Source organism: Nyctereutes procyonoides, unplaced genomic scaffold, assembly GCF_905146905.1.
Source record: "Nyctereutes procyonoides isolate TBG_1078 unplaced genomic scaffold, NYPRO_anot_genome, whole genome shotgun sequence".
In the NCBI taxonomy this organism is placed as follows: Eukaryota; Metazoa; Chordata; class Mammalia; order Carnivora; family Canidae; genus Nyctereutes; species Nyctereutes procyonoides.
In genome coordinates, this window is record NW_026575146.1 from 46,822,110 (window position 1) to 46,841,918 (window position 19,809).

A 19,809-nucleotide genomic window follows, 5' to 3' on the forward strand; every position below is an offset into this window, starting at 1 on the left:
TCTCTGCCAACTGGCAATACACACACACACACAACTGAATGGATTTTTTAAATCTGCTTGAATCAGATCCAACATACAAAAACAAGTTTGAAAAAAGAAAAACACGTGGCTTTAATTTTTTTCAACTTGTAACAAGCTCTTCAAACATTACATTATTTTGTGTCTAACATCTTCCTTCAAGGAACTATCAAGATGTTCAATGCCACTCATGTCAGAATTGACGATCTAGCTAAGATGAAGGGACATGCCCCAAATGAAGGTCACATCAAAGACACGACACCAACTTTAAAGCTTCAGGAGTTTAGAAAAGAGAAAGTCACTCCAAGACCAAGTTAACAGAGAGCAGGGAGCATTAAAGGCATTGAAAGATGGTAGGCTTTAGATTACTCAAGGGGTGGATGTGGCATTTTGCAGAGGTGGAAAACCACAAGCAAAGATTTAGCAGCAGAAAGGAGCATCCTGTTTGCTGAGAGCTGGGACAGCCCGTGCCTTGACCGCAGCTGCAGGAAACCAGGCTCATTCGAGGGAGGAGGCTTGTTCATAGAGGAAGGGGTGACAGGCTGCCTGAGAAGTAGATTTGTTATATCACAGAATCATTTCAGGATCTTGAGTAGGAGTAACAGGGTACTCAGACAGGAAGGGGAGAACTCATCCCACAACTGCCTTAAAATACCTGCTCCCCTCGACACTGGGTCAGGCATCTCAGCTACACTCAGCTTTTCAATAGCCCGCTCAGTGGTTCCCAACTTATGGGCCACAGAGTCATGGTAGAGGTCCCCAAAGTCAAATAAGGGCTGCATAGAGAACGACTTTGTCCTAAACAGTGCCACTATCTTGTTCTAATAAATGTAGATACAGCATGAGACATAAAATGCAAATTCACTCGGAAAGCAGAAGCCACCAGAATTGTCCCCAAGCACCAGCCTTTGGCTGCACATGGAGTCACTTTAACAGCCCTCCCAGTGTCGCACCAATCTCCCTGTTCATGCAGTACTTCAGCTTCCTTCAAAATGCCCCTCAAAAAAAATAAGTAAGATGCCCCTCACGCATTTCTAGGAGTTTCCAGGGATTTTGTACCTGTGCCTGCAAACAAGTTCATGGTCTCCTGACAGCCACTGGGTGGCGCTGCCTCTGCACAGCTCCATCTCCTGCTCCTTGGCCCACCCCAAGCCTCAGACCCCACCCAGCAAGACCACAACTGTGGGATGGTTTACACAGAACGGTGGAACACGCTGCATTCCTCTTTTGAGCTGCCATTTCCAAAGCAGTCATACTTGGGCCCCACACACTATTTTACCAAGGAATTCTGTTTTATTTTTTATTTATTTATTTTTTTGGAATTCTGTTTTAAACAAAAGGGGTGCTTCCTGATTTTACTTACAGCCCCTGAATTATAAGTGAAAACTAGATTTGAAGTGAATCCAACAGGTGGTTGGGTCAGGAAGAAAAATACCAAGGATGGATCCCATTCTGTACTCATCATCCTCTCCCCTAATCTGCTGTCAAAACATACATCCTCTTTGACCCAAATTAAACTTATAAGTGTGCAGGTGAAAAGCATGGGAAGATTTTCACTGCAGATCATTAGTAAGCATGAGAGAGAACATAATCATCTGATACAGAAAGGGTTAAATTAATTATGGCACTCACAGAGTAGGCTATAGGGGGCTGTTAAAAACAGTGAGGTTGGCTTAGACGTACTGCAATGAAAGATCCAAGGTATATTAAATGAAACAAGTTAATTGAAACCAGTAACCAAAGAGTTAACAGGGCAGGTAGGTACAGCTAGAATTCTTTTACCAAATCTTTTTTTTTTTTAAGATTTTATTTATTTATGAGAGACACGGGGGGGGGCGGGGGGAGAGAATGGGAGAAACAGGCTCCATGCAGGGAGCCTGATGCAGACTCCATTCTGAGACTCCAGGATCATGCCCTGAGCCAAAGGCAGATGCTTAGCTGCTAAGCCAACCAGGTGTCCCTCTTTTACCCAAATCTGCTCATTCTGGGAATGCTGTCTGCCATCACGTTTCTCTTATATTCTTGCCGACTCCATGAGAGCCAAGGATTAATTTAGTTGTTTAGGAGAGATTTGAGGTCTCATCAAGAAGCTGGCCAGCACCAGTCAGGACCACTCACCTCCTCCTTGAGCACAACACAATGAAATAAACTCTCCCCTACTTAGTAATTTGCTTTTTTTCTGATTTTGAGTCTATAGCTCCTGTTTCCTTTACCCAGAATCTTTCCCCTGGCCGTTAAAGATCCCGGACTCTCCTCCTTCCCAGAGGTGGATTTGAAGCTTGCCCTCTCATCTCCTCCTTTGGCTGCCTCCAGAAAAAAACGCTTTCCTTGTTTTATACTCCTGTCTCAGTGATTGGAGAGTGGATGAATGTAGGCCCAGTTGCACAATCAGAAAGGCATAGTGTGATCCCATTTCAAAATGGAGGGGGGAGGCTGGTGAGGCAAGGAGAGAGGTATACATGGATATTCTGTGTCAGAAGCAAAGCCTTTTGCAGTATTGACAACCTTTCCCCCACCCCCGTTCCTAAAGGGAAATGGTTTCTTACCACTCAGACCCATCTTGAACTTCTCTGGGGGACAAATACAGACAAGACAAGACATGCTAGAGTCCTCAGTTGGCCAAATTGTCTTCAATTGCTTGAGACCTGGACCATGAGAGAGAAAGCTGGCTGAAGTAACATGTAACCATCTACTGCTTGGTCATGTGTCATATGACCCCTCTACAGAGTCTGCAAATAAACCCATGACCAAGATCTAGAACACCAGTGAGGTTTGGAAATTACATTTCTTTCTTTTGCATGTTTCTGCTCTGCCTATGAGGGGAGAATAAGAAACCTAGTTGATGGCTGCAGATGGGAGAAAACAGCAAGGAAAGATAACCCAGAATTGTCCAGTAGTTTCCTCTGCAAAGTTAGATTAGGTATTGGCAGCCTTTGTTACAATGAGCATGTATTAGATTTATGCCTTTAATAGACAGGTCTTTTATACTCCGGGCAGGAACTTGGATGAGGCAAGTAGGGTGCAGAATTTAAGCTCAGAGTAGTTGACAAATGCCCCCCGGAGGGACCACTTACTTAAATTTAGCACCCCAGCCGCCCTGCTTGCCTCACCCCAGTGCTGGCCCTGGCTCACCCCTCTTCTAGGTCATTATCATAGTTCTGAATCTCATTTAAATTCAAGCTGGATGCCATGTGCCACACACACTACATACAGAGCAGGCTGTCATTTCAGAAGCATTTTCACATACATATTTCACTGATTCTTTACAACAATCTCGGAGGAAAACAAGACAGAGGTTATGATTCCCATTCTACAGATGCAGGACTAGAAAGCTTAAGATACCTGCCCAAGATTACACTGCTCAAGTGGTGGAGAACTCAACCCAGTTCAACTGGCTCCAATGATTCCCATCCCCCAGTGTTTCCAGGACACCAGGCACACAAAATAATCGATATTGTTGGTATCGGGGGAAAAGTGAACCTAAAAAAAAAAAAAAAAAAAAAAAAGGAAAAGTGAACCTAACCCAAATAGTCATATCTTCCAGCAAGTAAGGCAGCGCATCCCTCCTTGCCACCTTCGAAACTACCGCAGGTGGAAGCCCACAGAAGATGCTGGCACCCTCTGGCCCAGACGGCCGCCCCATTAGGAGCAGCTCCTCCGAAGTCTCTCAGAGCAGCCTTTCACTGAGGGCCTACAAGCAGGTCGGTGGCTGCTGGTTAGCACCTGGTGTGAGTCAGAGAAACGCTGTGGAGGTCAGAGAGAGGGGCGCATCTGCCCAGGGGACCTGAGCCTAATAGAAAGCTCTCTCAGAGGCAGAGAAAGCTAACGGGAATGCATGCTGCCCCTGGTGGTCAGCACTTCCCGCTTTTCTCCCCAAAGTGAGCCAGAGGAGCAACATGGCACCAGTAGCTGCTAACCTAGAAGCTCGGCCAGGTGGCCTGGTGACCTGCAAGTTTGCTTAGGGAGGTGAGCTCAGGCAGAGGCTGAACCACCCCCCCCCCCCCCCCAGCCAGCTGGGCCGCAGAGAATGCAAGCTCCCCCCCCTCCCCCGCACCGCATTTGATTAAAATGATGTCTCTCCCTCGCCCTGGCCTCTGAGGATTTGTTTTTCCTGCTTCCCAACTGGTACGGTCTTTTAAAACAGAGGTTTAAAAAAAAAAACCTAACTGAAAAAACACTCTGGCCTGCTAATTGTGTTTCTTCTTCCTTTGCGGAGGCTGTCTCCTACCGGTAGAATTCATCCTGCTTTGTTTACTCCTCTAAGAAAAAAAATGGATTCGTTTCTCTCCAGCCTAGGGTTTAGGTAGACTGTTTAGCCAAGTCTTTGCCTCCCTCTTCTGTTGAAAAGAGAAATAGCAGGCAGCGAATTCAAATCCCGTATTTGGGAAAGCTTACAAGGAAACCCTACCCTACAATGTTTACATGGGCGGTGTCAAGTGGCTTTAAAGAGAGTCTGGTAGTAGAGTATTATCCATATGACACTCAGATTAATACTTCCCAGAAAAAAATAAACTGCAAATCAAATCAGGATAAATTGTATACCACCTAAGTGAACAAAACCAATGCAGTGATTCCTTGGTCACTGGACTAAAAAAGATTCAAGATTGATTTTTCTCCCCCCTTTAGTAAAATACAAAACTCCCTGGTAACCTGAAGCATTACTGGAGTCCAGTATCTTGCAAGGATTTATGTGGCAAAGGCATAGCAATTTATCTAAAAACGTTCAACAGCTATACATACAGATGGCTGAATTTGCATGATCTCACCAAGCAAAGATTTTTAAAAGCATTAACCTCACAAATAGGGAGAAAAAAATTCAAGTTTCTCGCTGAGTACCAGAAATTTCAATAATAAATCAATTCTTTTGCAAACTCAGTTATATCTTAAAATAATCCGTTATGACCTCTAGAGATATTCAGTGATTTGCAGGGAATGTTGAATTTTCTAAAGAGCCTCATACTTCCCAGAATGTAATGGAAGATTCCTTTAAGGAAGTTTTTCTTTCTTGAGAAGTGCCCATGCACCATGGAAGACTATACATTCCTGCTGGGCCCACGTTAATGATGGGCTGTATCCAAGGTGGGATCACCTGGTATTCATACAGTGCTGGTCCTCCTGGTGAGGACGACCACTAGCGAGCATTGTATTAGGCACTGCACATATATACAATGAGTTATGTTTACTTTCGTTTCTCAGGTTAGGAAACAGAATTTAAAGGTGAGGTGACAGGTTAGGTGAGAGGCAGAGCCATAGTCCTGGTTGACTGAAACTCAACATCCATGCTCTTGAAGGCACCGCCTACTACGTCTAGAAGACGTAGCTCTTCCCTGACCTGACAAGGCAACACACCTGAGACCAGGATTCTCTGGTGATAACAGTCACCTGGGAAACTTGTTCACTATAGCTTCCCAAACTCCCTACTCTGGAGATTCTGACTCAGAAAGTCCATGTTTGGCCTAGAAACTGTGCTTTTAAAAAAAATTATTTATTCATGAGAGACACAGAGAGAAAGGGAGAGACACAGGCAGAGGGCATAAGCAGGCTTCTTACAGGGAGCCCAAAGTGGGACTCGAGGAGCCAAAGGCAGACGCTCAACTGCTGAGCCACCCAGGCATCCCAGAAGTTGTGCTTTTAACAAATGATCCAGGTGATACTTATCCTCAGAGAACTAAGGGAATGGTCTTAGACCAGGGTCAGCAAGGTAAAGGGCTAGAGAGTATTTCTAGCTTTGCTGAACACAAAGTTGGTCTCTGTCACAACTATTCAGTTCTGTCCTAGTAACACAAAATAGCCAGAGAAATATCACAAATGAATGGTGTGGCGGTGGTCCGATATTTTATTTACACAAAACAGGTGGCTGGTCCTAGTTTGCTGTCCCCTATTTTAGATCTTTCATAATATCATTAAAAAGAAACATTAACACTTGCTACTTGTCACCTAAGGTTGTTTCTCAGTTGGGCAACTGATCCAATGAAAATCTCCCCAACGCCATGAAACATCACCTACGTCAAGGGGTGCAGGAAAGGTTGTATCTTCCCTCCTTCAGGAAGCAGCACTTTTAAGGTCAGATGCAGGTTTGTGACCAACCCTGTCAACACAACTCCTGACAGTAGGAGAGAATATTAGTAGGTCAGGAATAGACCAATAAGCAAAGCTTTCCCTTTTACCTACTGGAAAGCCTATAGGCAGAATTCTAAGATGGCCACCAAGTTTTCCAGGCTCCTGTGAATTCACACCTTCTTCCAATTATCCAATCACACACATATTTAAGGGCCACTCTGTAGAGATTTTATCAGTTGACCTTAAAGATAAGACTCATCCTCCTGGGCCAGATCAAATCAATTAAGTCCTTTAAACCTGACTCGAGGAGTCAGAATCAACATAAGAAGAAGGGACTTGAGGGAAGAGTCTCCCTTGCTGGTTTTAGAGATAGAGAGGGCTACGAGGCAGGAAAAATGAGTGACCTCTAGATGTTGAGAGTGTCCTGGCTGACAGCCAGCCAGGAAAGGTATCCTCAATCCTACAACCATAAGGAAATTAGTACTTCCAGTGACTCGTGAGCTTGGCAGAGAATGTCGATCCCCAAATGAGCACCCAGCCCTGGGTGAGACTCTAGCAGAGCAGAGATCCAGGCATGTCGTGCCTGGGCTTCTAACCTAGAGAAAGCATGAGATAATAAAATGATGCACAGCAAACTGCTAAGTTTGTGCTCCTTTGTTAGACAGCAAAAGAAACCTATTACAGAGAGGCTTCCATGTCTCCATTACTGCTGGATAGTAAGTCCAACAATTTCTGGATTTAAATATAGGTGGCTGTGTTCCTTTACAGCCATATTCATTTATCATGCCTGGATCCTCCTAGGACTCAGGCCTATGTGCACTGCCCACCTTTCAGGAATATAGTTAGAGATGCCTCCTGAAATGATGTTTAATCCCAAGATCAACTCACAGGCTTATTTTAATACACCTGTCACATGCAAAGCATCAGACCAGATATAAGGGGGGGATGAGGGATGGGGGATGAAAAGATAAATAAGGAGTTTACATCTTGGGTGAGGGACAGATGTTTGGAAAATTAACTGTCAGGCAGGCATTATCATTGAAATGGAAGAAAACTATACAGAGGCTCAGAAAACAGGACAGTTAATTCTGATCAAAAAAAGATGGAATTCGCAATGAGAGGCCACTGTTTAAGCCAGAGAATAGAGTGCACAGTATTTTAAAGAACTAGAAATAGGTTATAAGTGTAAGATGTTAGAGATGGGGGTGGGGCTTTGGACTATGTTCTTTGTGTAATGGACCCCAAGGGCCCCCAAATCCCTTCCCGCATCCTGGGAGTTAGTAGCTCTGACAACAGCGTCATCTTTCAGGGCACCTGTTGTTATCTTTTTTTTTTTTTTAACTCCTTCATCAGGATGACCGATACTCAGCTGAATCTGAAGGAGCATTTGATTTGTCTGTTGTCCTCTGGGGATGCCCCTGCCTCAAGGCATGAAAAGCATCACAGATCATTCAGCCACACGTGTGAGAGTCACTGTCACCTTATACAGCTTAGCCAATGTCCTCCAAAGGTTTTCCCCAGTGCAAGATCCAGAGTGGGCGGGTAGAAGGAAGTCAGGGTGTGTGGCTTAATACAGTGGAATTTCTATCGGCACTGGCTCCCAAGCAACCTTTTAACAGAGATGTTTAATTGATCTTTATTGAGCAGAACCTTCCCTTCTGCTTATAAAAGAAATGATCGCTCTTCCCCCTGGTTCTATCTGGAGGGCTTAATAGCCCCAGTTTTCTCTGATAGCAGACACTTAATGTCCAGGAGACCATCATAAACAGAGTTTATTGTCCAAAACACAAGCCATGTTCTAATCAGCCTTCACTGAGATTGCCTTGCTTGTATCTGTTGATTTTCGAAGGGGTTTTTTCCTGATTGACAAGGGCATTGTTCTTGCCACTCAGGGTCTGCTGCCAAATTAACAAATGCCTTCAACAAAATAATCTCTAGGCCCTTGCCAAAGACCCTTGAGGATGCCATAATGTATATCGATTTGAAAGGGCTTCTAGATGAGGCCCAAGAGCCGAGCCATAATCTTTTTGCACGCATTGTGCACGAATATTTTGCAGGTATGAAGATGATCGTTGCAATACTCCCAGGATTCAGAGACACTTCCAAGAGTCAGTACAAATAGAGCCATTGCTTGGTGAGCTATGAAGAGTGATTGAGAGGAAAAGTAATACTTTCCAAGTTGCTTCCATTCGTTTTTGAAGGGCTTTATTGATATTAGCATTACTCCTTGAAATAACCTTCAAACAAGCAAGTATTTATATTTCCATTTTAGCTAGGAAATTTGGTATTAAATGTTCCTATTAGTGTGGTATTTAAGGAATAAACTAGAGCCTAGTCCTTGATGCCATAGAAAACCATTATTATTTGGGGATTTGGTCTGGAGTTAAGGATCTTCTGGTTCTTTTTTTTCTCTCCTCCTTCTGGCTGACCTCGCCCACCTGTCACCTGGCCCTCCCTCCTCATACTCTAAGCTGCCATCCTGGCATGGTAGGCCCCGAGGCCATAATTCCTAAACAAAATTTCGGAAACTCTTGTATAAAAAAATACAAGTGTTCTTAGGACAAGAGGACAGAGTTTTTGAAATCATGACTGTCCAGAAAAATCTAAGGGATATGATCACTTTAATAGTGAGGCTCTCACACATCCCCAAATGGCTAGCAGAAAACTATGTGGGAGGGTAGCACCTACCATTTATTAACACAAGAATATCTTTTTCTTTTTTTTAAGGTTTATTTGTTAAAGAGAGAAAGTATGAGTGGGAGGGGCGGAAGCAAAAGAGTCCCAAGCAGACTCTGTGCTGAACATGGAGCCCAGCATGGGGCTTGATCTCATGACCCTGAGTTCATGACCTGGGCTGAAACCAAGAGTCTGACGCTCAACCAGCTGCACCACACGGGTGCCCAAACCTGAGAACATCTTTAAGGAGGCCATAAAACCTGGGCCTGAGATCTTACCTGAAACATAAGGAGGAGAAAGGAGGAGGCTTTATACCTAAGACATTGGCTTTTTTTTTCTAGTGTTAAGATATAATTAATACATAACATTAGTTATACAACATGACAATTTGATATATGTGTATTTGTGAAATGACCACCACATGAAGTCTAGTGGATACCCATCACCTCGAGGTGTCTGGCTGGCTCAGTCAGAGGATCTTGAAGCTCTTGATCTCAGGGTCATGAGTTCAGCCCTACACTGGGTGTAGAGATTACTTAAATAAATTCATCAATTAAAAATCCATTGCCTCACATAGTTGCAATTTTCTTTTCTTGTGATTAGAACTTTTAAGATTCTCTCTGCAAATTTCAAAGAAACAACACAGTATGAATTACAGTTACCATGCTGTACATTACATCCCCAGGGCTTATTTTATAAGTGGATGTTTATAGCATTTGACCACCTTCACTCATTTCACCCACCCCCTACCTCTAACAACCATCATCTCTTCTCTGTAGCAGGTCAGTTTTTTGAGATTCCACATTTAAGAGAAAATAGAGTGTTTTTCTTTCTCTAGTTTATTTTACTTAGCATCATGTGCTCAACATCCATCCTGGCTTTTACAGTTAGTATCACAGTTAAACATTCAGGACCATGGGGCACCTGGGTAGCTCAGTAGTTGAGCAACTACCTTTGCCCAGGGCATGATCCCCGGGTCCTGGGATGGAGTCCTGCATCAGGCTCTCCACAGAGAGCCTGCTTCTCCCTCTGCCTATGTCTCTGTCTCTCTCTCTGTATATCTCTCATGAATGAATAAATAAATAATAAATAAACAAATAAATAAATAAATAAATAAAATCTTTTTTTTTTAAATCAGGACTATGTTGGTGTTATTACCAGGTCCTTGTCAGATGTTGAGGGCTGAACTGTGTCTCCCCAAAATTCATTTGAAGCCCTCCCCTACCCCAGTACCTCAGAATGGAACTGTATTCAGATACCGCCTTTAAGGTGGTAATGAAGTTATCATTAGGCCATTAGGGTGGGCCCTCATCCAGTCTGACTGGTGTCCTTCTGAGAAGAGGAGATTAGGACCCAGAGACACCAGAGATGCCCACAGAGTTTCGAAAGGCCATGTGAAGGTATAGGGAGACGTTGGTTGTCTGATGGCCAAGGTGGGAGGCCTGGAAAGATCCTTCTTACCACCATCAGAAAAAAACAATCCTGCTGACACCTTCATCTTGGACTTCCAGCCTCCAGAACTGAGAGAAAATAAATTTATTGCTGATACTACCCCAGATGGGGTGTTTGTTACGGTAACCCTAGCAAACAAACACAGTGCCCAGAACGTATCAGGAATTGCTGACATGTGACAAAAACTATTCTGAACATGTTCACTGTGAGGTGGGCACTACTATTCTCATCCCCATTTTAGAGATGTGGAAACCGAGGCACAGAGAAGTTCAGTGAATTGCCTAAGGCCATACATAGACATGCGAAAAAACTGGAATTTGAACCCAGTTACCAGTCTGGAAGTCTTTTTTTCCTCAAATTTCTGCATGTGTCCCACAATTGATCATCTACAAAACCTTCCCCCAAAAAACAAAAAAAAACCTTCCAAAACTGGTCTAGGAGACAGTGTGGAGGGTGAATCTGAGGATACTGTGCCCCTCTCTTGAGAGGCAAGGAATCACCAGTTGGAAAGCTTTAGAGAGAGAAGGAAAGTCGGTTCTACTCGAAGGCCAGTGGGATGGAAGGAAGAGATATGGGGACCTGGTGAACTGAGGGCCCAGAGGCAGGAAGGTTTTTCCACAATGGCTGTCATCCTGATCCACGGCCATGCCATGGACACAGCCCTGCCAGCAGGGAGCCTTGGGTTCCTCCAGGCATGTTGGCCCCAGTGGGCACATATATGAGGACATGGAGTCGGAAATGGCTCACTCCCTCTCCAGCAGCTATTTCTCCAGAACAAGCAGGGAAAAGATGCCAGACTGAGAGGCAAGAGGGACTCCCTTCATCTTCCAAGCCAGAGGTTTTCAACCCTGGCTCTAGTGATGGTTAGAGCTAGATCTGTATTTGTCGGGGGGTGGGGACAGTTGCCAGGTACACGGGAGTATGTTTATCAGCACCTTATCCCTAACAACTAGATGCCAGGACCCACCACTCACTTGCGACCAAAAATGTCTTCAAACATTGCCAAATATCTCCTAGGGGACAAAACCACCCCCATTGAGAAAAATTCTTTATCATCCAAGAGAAACAGAGAAAGATACTTGCTCAGGACACTTATTTCCATCTGTCAGAAAGCTGTAGTAATAACATATGCAAATGTTCTACACCTATGATGTTGTATAGTGCACAACCTGCCCAAATGCCCATGGCAGTCCTCTCCCTCCTCTTTCCCTCTCTAGTCGCACAGGAGAATGAGGCTAATCTGCCCTACACTTGATCATTCCTTTCTATTTCCCATACTCCTGATACACTATAAGGAACCCGAGGGCTGACTATACTGTCAAAATTCTAGCTTCCTGACCTAAGCTTAGGGTTGAGTTTGGGAATGACCTTTCTCCACCCTGAGGTAAAGATGAAGAAAATAAAACCCACACTAATCCTTCTGATTTCCTAGTCCAGCCATTAATGTGACGGGCATGAGTTGCTAATAACCCTTTTTCTCCCTCGTTGCTGAAGCAATAGATAAAACAATTTTATAGCTGTGTTCCCCTATCCCTAAAGCAGGAAGTATTAATTAGGAAATAAAGCAGTGACAGGGTGTGCGTTAATGGGCTATTAATGCCTGCCGTGGGTGCCCTGCTCACTCTGAAGCCAAAGGCCAGGCAATTTCCACCGCCCAGTAAGCACACTAATAGCCAATTAAAGTCTATCCTAAAACGGCTCCTCTCTCTTGGTCAGGAGTTTTTTCAATTTAAAAAGTCGTGAAGTTTCCAAGCAAGCATAGGCTTGTTTTAACGCATGTGCCTTTTCTCTTCTTGCAATAAAAGATGAATGCACACACAGGGGATCGGAGGAAGAAATGCAAGAAAGAACGGGAATGACGGGTTGACATTCTGACCCTGGAAGCAGTCCTTTGACCCCAGTGGCTGGCGGCAGGAGGCCCCTCGAAGTGGGCTTCTTACTCCACCAGTATCTCTCTGGGTGTTTGAGCTGCAGGAGGGAAGAGGGCTCACATTTTGTAGGAGCTTTTGTTTTATAGAATATTTTGTCCTGTTTACGCCTCATCTTTTTTTTTTTAGGATTTTATTTATTTGGAAAAGAGAGTGTGTGTGCATGAGAGACCACGAGCAGAGGGGAAAGGCAGAGGGAGAAGCAGACTCTCCTCTGAGCAGAGAGCCCAATGCGGGACTCATACCAAGACCCTGGGATCATGACCTGAGCCAAAGTCAGACATTTAACCCACTGAGCTACTCAGGTGCCGGACACCTCAGCTTCTAACAATACTTGTCTCCTGGTAAGAATCGGAGCTGGGATAACACAGACTGGTGGTGGTTTACTATGTGCCTGGGCTATTTATCTCATTCAATCCTCATAACAGCTCTGCAGGATTATGATTAACTCTATGCTGCTGATGGAGAAATAGACACAGAAGGTTAAATAATTTACCCAAGAGCACACAGCCAGAGAGTGGGAAAGCCAGTTTTTAAACCCAGACTACCTGCCTCCAATTCCAGGTTTGGGGAACCAGACCCATAGCCTATAGGCCTCTTCTTCTGCCCTTTACCTGGTGGTAAAGGACCCTTGCCTGCGAGGGAAGTAGGTTCTAGAATCCCTATTGCAGGAGATTTCTCCTTCAGCAGCAGACATCCAGCTCTAGCAGGAAGCAGGGGCAAAGGCAAGAGCTACGGCCTTGCTATTGCAAGTACGGCCCATGGTCCGTCAGCACAATCACCCCTGGCTGCTTGTTGGAAACAGATCCAGACCCACAGGAGAACCATCAGATCCCACTTTTTAACAAGATCTACAGGAGATGCACCTACATATTAAAGCTTGAGAAGCACCAAGCTAGAGTCCAAGTACCCCATCCCTAGTACCAAGTTCTCTGCAACTAATTAAAAGAAAGCAAAGATTCATTCCATGCATTCCATGGTCACCTGGATGTCACTCAAGCTCACTATATCCTCCCCAGAACTGCAAATGATACTGAGGTCAGAGTGGTCGAGCACCTGTGGTTCCACCAAAGAACATGACCAAGCCACACTGGAGCCCAGAGTCCCCATTAGAAAAGCCCCATCACAGCACAGCCACCCAAGCCACGGGTCAGGAGGACAGATTCACACCACTCTGCCAATGTCCTCAGCAGAGCACAATGCAAAGGTGAGAAGTAAATTCTTTTCGTGGAGTCTCTGCATTTTGAGATTTAAAGAAGAAAAAGTCTTTTTCTGGGCTGGTTAAAATAGTATTACCAGGGAGTAAAGAGAGGGTGTCTCAAGGCCCCTTCTGGACTTAGAATTTAATGCCTATTTATTGAGAACCTCTTGGTGCATTTGCTCAGTACTACATCAAAATGGAGTTGTTCTCTGTGCCCTAAAAGCTTATGATCTAAAAAGGCCACAGAAATGGGGGAGACATAAAAAATGCCAGAACAATACAACAGCCTTAATCAGACCGTCTTTGCTTTTCTTTGCTTATAAGTCACTGGCTTTAAATTTAATATAGTGTCATGTCTTTATTTTTCTTGAAGTTTTCTTAAAAGACCATATAAAGATTTTCTTCCATGGTAAGACTTTTATATTGTATTTTTCTTAAAACAGAGTATGGTACATTTACCCTTCATCAGATGATTGCTTATAACTCACCTTGCTTTATTAAGAACACTGCTAGAGGCTTCTATGCCCCTAGTAATAAAAATGTATTTTCAGGCCCATTCAAACCAATGAAATTCTGAGTTTTCAGAGCACAAGATAATGAAAATTCTCTAGATCGGTGTCTTTTACTACTTTTAATCTGTTAACAGACCCTGAGTATCTCAGATGAAAGGTACTCTAGCGTGAATTGCTATCGTTAATAGCATTCCATACAGGTAACTCTTGATTATTCCAATTTCTCACAAATTTGGACACTTTTACTACCTCTATAACATCTCTAGGGGGTGTGAAAGAAAAGAGACCTTTACAATTTATTTCTCAAAATATACACAGAAATATAATTGTGCATGCATAGAGGGAATCTTATAAATAATGTATGAAGAGCAATAGAATGTCAATACTAAAACTCCTCGTTTGGAATGACAGCACCAGTCACAAAATGCCCTCTCACCAAAAGCAATCACAAGATTTTAGGGACCGCCAAACCAGAGATGGAGAATTATAGGAATGTGAGAGGTTTAAAAACTGACAACCTCTTGGTGGAAGGCAACAGTTGTCTTCCAAAATCACACACACACACACACACAAAAAAAAACAAAACAAAACCAAAAAACCGGCTCCGAATAATCTCCTTGTATCCTCAACCTGGTGAGGTGAGGTGACTTTACAGCTTCTCTCATGGAGAAGTAGACTCAGTTTCCCCACCCTGGAATCTAGGTTCACCATTTTACAGGCCTTGGCCAATGGAATGCAGCGAGGGCAGCAGTGTGCCACTTCAGAGCCAGGCCTCAAGATGCAGTGTCTACGCTCCCTCTTGGAGCCCTGCCACCACCACGAGCCCAAGCCCTGGGTCTCTGGTGGGGATGACAGACACGTGGCCCCAGCCCCACTGACAGCTGGCCCTGAGCTGACCCCACAGGCGCACGAGCAATCCCTGCCGTGATGAACTCGGTTTTGAGGGAGAATCAACAGCACATGCACATGCTGTACAAACTGCTCTGCCCACCACTTTGCAGAAGCATGTTTCTGTTGTTGTGAATCCCTGCAAGGACATCTCGAAAACACCACTCCAACCAATGAGTACTCAGAGGAAAGAATGCAAACTGAAACCGAGAGTCAAATATGTTAGCATATCCAAATTCACATAAGGTTTTTATAAATTCGGAGACCAGCAGTTGAAAACAGACTCGGATTAAAAAAAAAAAAAAAAAAAAACAGTCCAAAGAACAAGAAGGGTGAAGAAACATGTCAGTGTAACACCAACTATGCCCCAAGGATATAATGGAAAGTATGTGTTTGGTTTTGATCACAGAAGCGTTATTTGATGTACATCCTTGGGAGAAAACCGAGCACTATGATCACCTATTGGTTTGCAAACCTGCTCTTGCCAGGGGCCCGGGAAAGGCAGGACACAGAGCAGGCCACCGCAGATGGGCAGGTGGCAGTTTTAAGCAGCAGGGAACTTTCGAGGCTTGTCTTGGGTGGTGGCGAAGCAAGAGCATCTCTGCACTTACCAGAATCTTCAGAGTTTATACAGAAGCCTTACCAGGTTTCAGATGGTCTCCACGACCTACTGCTCCCCCAAGGCTGTGTCCTTCTTTTTTTTTTTTTAAAGATTTTATTTATTTATTTGAGAGAGAAAGAGAGAGAGAGAGAACAGGAGCTGGGCTAGTGTCCTTCTAAGCAGCTCCGGCTGTGGGAATGGCAGGCAAGGGGGCGCGGTGCCTCCAACTTGCCCGGATCCTGCTTGCAGGTCAACTGGGGGTCATGTCCTCTCGATGACCTCTGCCAAAATTATCAACAAGGACAAGGAAAGATAGCAGAAAAGAAAGCTTAGGGCAGGAACCACGCTCCACGTTATAAGGAATGCCAGGGCAACCCAAGCAGGTAGATAGGTATCTGCGTCCAATTAGGGCTTGGAAGTAGGGAGCATTAGGGGGGACTAGCCCCAGACTGACACCGACCTTCGTCCCCCGAGGGACGAGGACAGCAGGAAGCTGGATGGGGTCAAAGGAGAAAACAAAGCAGGGGCACCTGGGTGGCTCAGTGGTTGAGTGTCTGCCTTCGGCTCAGGGTGTGATCCCGGGGTCCTGGGATCGAGTCCCTCATCGGGCTCCCCACATGGACCCTGCTTCTCCCTCTGCCTGTGTCTCTGCCTCTCTGTGTGTCTCTCATGAATAAATAAATAAAATCATTTTTAAAAAGAGAAAAAACAAAGCACACAGATGTGGGTTTGTGGCTGTCTCCCTCGTTCTCCTTGACTCCCACCCATCGGTACAGACTTGGGGTTGGCTCACCCACCGCCCCATCCACCTGCACCGACTCAGCTGTTGACAGTCCCTTCCCATGGTGAGCCAGCCTGGTGGGACCCCACAGCTGTCGGGGAGGTGTGAGACCCCCAGGAGTCAGTTAGTCCCCCCTGGGAGGGGACAGGTTGTCAACAAGGACCCTACGGGAAGGAAGAAGCAGCGCTCAGTGGACCGACCGTGGATGGATGACGAGCGTTTCCCTTCTGAAGAGCTAAAGACAGCAGGTGTGGAGAAACACAAAGGGAAGGGGGATCATGAGGAGACCGTTAATTTACAAACTTTATATAAATTCCATTAAATCTGCTCGGAATAAAAAAGAGGAAAAAAATGATCATATCAGTGACCATATCAGTGACTGTACCTGTCACAGCGCCCCAGGAGCTCCCAGCCAGAGTGAGAGGGAAACAGGGGTGCGAGTCTGCTGTCCTCTCAGGAAGCCTCGGGGCCCCCAGGCTCCAAGGCCTGTCACTGCAAAGTGTTATCTCCTTTTGCATTTTTCCAGCAAATATACACCGCGGCCGGTTTCTGCCCCACCACTCTCGTGAAAGCACCCTCCTTGACGCCCCAGTGATTTCTTTGCTAATAAGGTCAAAGCAGTGCTTCTCAAGCCTCAGCTATGTAGCATCTACTGATTTATTTATAAGTAGGCTCCATGCCCCGAGTGGCACCTGACATGGGACTCGAAATCTCAACCCTGAGATCAAGACCTGAGCTGAGGGACACCTGGATAGCTAAGAGGTTGAGCATCTGCCTTTGGCTCAGGTCATGATGCTGGGGTCTTGGGGTCGAGTCCCGCATCAGGCTCCTCTCGGGGAGCCTGCTTCTCCTGCCTGTGTCTCTCATGAATTAATGAATAGATAGATGATGATAGATGATAGATAGATAGATAGATAGATAGATAGATAGATAGATGATAGATAGATGATAGATAGATAGATAGATAGATAGATAGATAGATAGATAGATGATAGATAGATAGACCTGAACTGAGGTCAAGAATCAGTTGCTTACCTGGCCAAGCCACCAGGTGCTCCTCATCTATGTGAACTGTAAGTAAAGTTACCATCTCACATGGGGTCTCTGTTGTGACAGTATTTTCCTTCTTTGGTTTCTGTGCTGGCCAACCCGCCTGAAGTTATTCTCTCTCACCCTGCCCTATTGGTCTCTTTCTGAGACTTTGTCTCTGGTGGCTCTCTGCCCTTCCTTCTCCCTAGGCTGCCTCTCGGAGGATCTCACCCACTCTCCTGGCCTCTACTACCATGGAAGCCTGTCTCCATCCAAACCCCACTCACTGCAGCTTTCCACCTGTGTATGGGACTCCCTGTAGAAAACCCCCATTTCGATGCCTCATACAGGCACCTCAGACTCAACACGTCCATGTTACTCAATGCCCACTCAGAAAAATAGCCCCAAGAAAGGCAGTTCGATACAGCAAATTTCATAGGGTGATGGAAATCTAAAAGGCCAGATGGGATGGTGGGACAGCCAAGAGAGTCACGGCAGTGGAAGCCACAGCCACCCCATGGTTGGAGGGACAAGGGGATGGCATTGCCATGGCCAGAGCCAGGCTACCAGGCACGAGCTGGAAACAAAGCAGGAACAGTTGCCAGGTGGGGCAGGGACTCAGAGGCCCAGCTGCAGCTGTCTGAAGAGACAACAGAGAGGGAGGAGAGAGAGACACCTGGCTTCAACCTTCCTCCTGCTCTCCTGCCAATGCTTTCTCCTGGCTGACCCTACGGGGAAAAGAGCTGGCAAGGAAATGTGAGAGATAGGGGTTGCAGGGCCAGCCTTGGGGCCTTGAGCAGAGCAATGGAAAGGCAGGGAGCAAACAGGCAAATGACAGCACGGTTACCTGCTTCTCCCTGTGTCCCTGGTCCCATTGAGTGGAAGCATCTTTCACTCATTGCTTACACCACACTTGACCTTTCCTTCCCCCTCACCTCCCACATCGATTCATTCATCCTGTAAGGAGCTCATCCAGCCTCCTCTCCTCCCACAGCCACCACCATCACTCACTGTCTCCCATCTCCAGACTCCCCACTCTGATCAGCCACTACATTCCTGCCAGAACTTTTCTCAAATGCACATCTTATATCAGCCTGCTGCTTCATGTCCTGCAATGGCTACCCACTGTGCTTAGGGTCAAGTATAGATCCCATGGCAGGACTTCATTTTCCTCTCCATCTTCTTGTTGTGACAAAACTCCTTCACCCGCAGCGTCCTGAACTTCATGCTCACCTCTGAGTTCCCTGGGGCAGCTTGACTCCTGGTCTTCACAGGTGCAGAACAGCATGTTCTTCATGGAACGCTCCCCTACCCATGGCTGTCTCCCTCCCTACTTACACCTGTCTCATGAGTCTCAATGGCAATTCTCCTAGGAAGCCTTGCCCAGTCCCCATTGCATATGTTCCCTTGTGCCTGACCCTTCTCCAGGTGGTAGGTAGGGTCACCAGATTTCACCAATAAACCATGCAAGTTTAACTGGACATCTTGTATTTTATCTGGCAGCCTGACCTGGTTTTGTACTTGTCCCAGAGTATAACAATTGCATTTCATATTTTCATTTCCCTACCAGGCTCCAAATTCCTTTAGGATAATGATCTTGTCAACACTGTTCGCATTTCATTAAATGAATAGGTAAGTGTGAGTGCCTTGCATGGACGGATAAATGACTCAGGGGTGGGAGTTTTACTCAGAATTCTATAGGACTGGACTTCAGACCTAAACAGGAAAGATGATTCAGACACTGCAAGGAGATCAAGCTGGAAAAGATTAGTTCTGGGCCAGGCTTGAAGGCCATGACAGAAAACAGTAGGCTGAAGGGAAATGACAGAGGGTATAACCAGAAACGATGATTTAATGCTTTCAGCCTTCACAAAGCCAACAGACCAGTGCCAGCTGGTTTGGGGATTGCCCCGCTCAGTTCTCAGTTTTTTGCACAGCTAAAAGCTTGTTTGTGCTTCTGCAGAGCTGAAAATGGCAGAAGAGGCCCGAAGGATGGAACTAAGGATGATAAAACATCTTACGCTTTTTGCCTTGGGATGATTTTCTAACAGAAAGTTCAAATCTTGCTATTTGCAGACCCAGTAACCAAGAGACAGGTAGGTAAGAAGTATGGCCAAAAAAGTGGGCTAGGTGGAAAAAAAGGCAAATTAGAGCCTTTCTCGCCAACTAAAGAGCAGCATCTACTGGTTCCAGACATTTGTCACCACACCGGAATGCAGACTCAAATGTTCTATGCCTTTAAGAAAAGACAAGAATTAAGATATAAATGCTTCTTGACAAAATACAGCATCCATTCTGATCAAAACTCTTCAGAGTGTATGAATAGAGAGAACATTCCTCAACATCTTAAAAGCCATATACGAAAAGCCCACAGCAAATATCATTCTCAGTGGGGAAGCACTGGGAGCCTTTCCCCTAAGATCAGGAACAAGACAGGGATGTCCACTCTCACCACTGCTATTCAACATAGTACTGGAAGTCCTAGCCTCAGCAATCAGACAACAAAAAGACACTAAAGGCATTCAAATTGGCAAAGAAGAAGTCAAACTCTCCCTCTTCACCGATGACATGATACTCTACATAGAAAACCCAAAAGACTCCACCCCAAGATTGCTAGAACTCATACAGCAATTCGGCAGTGTGGCAGGATACAAAATCAATGC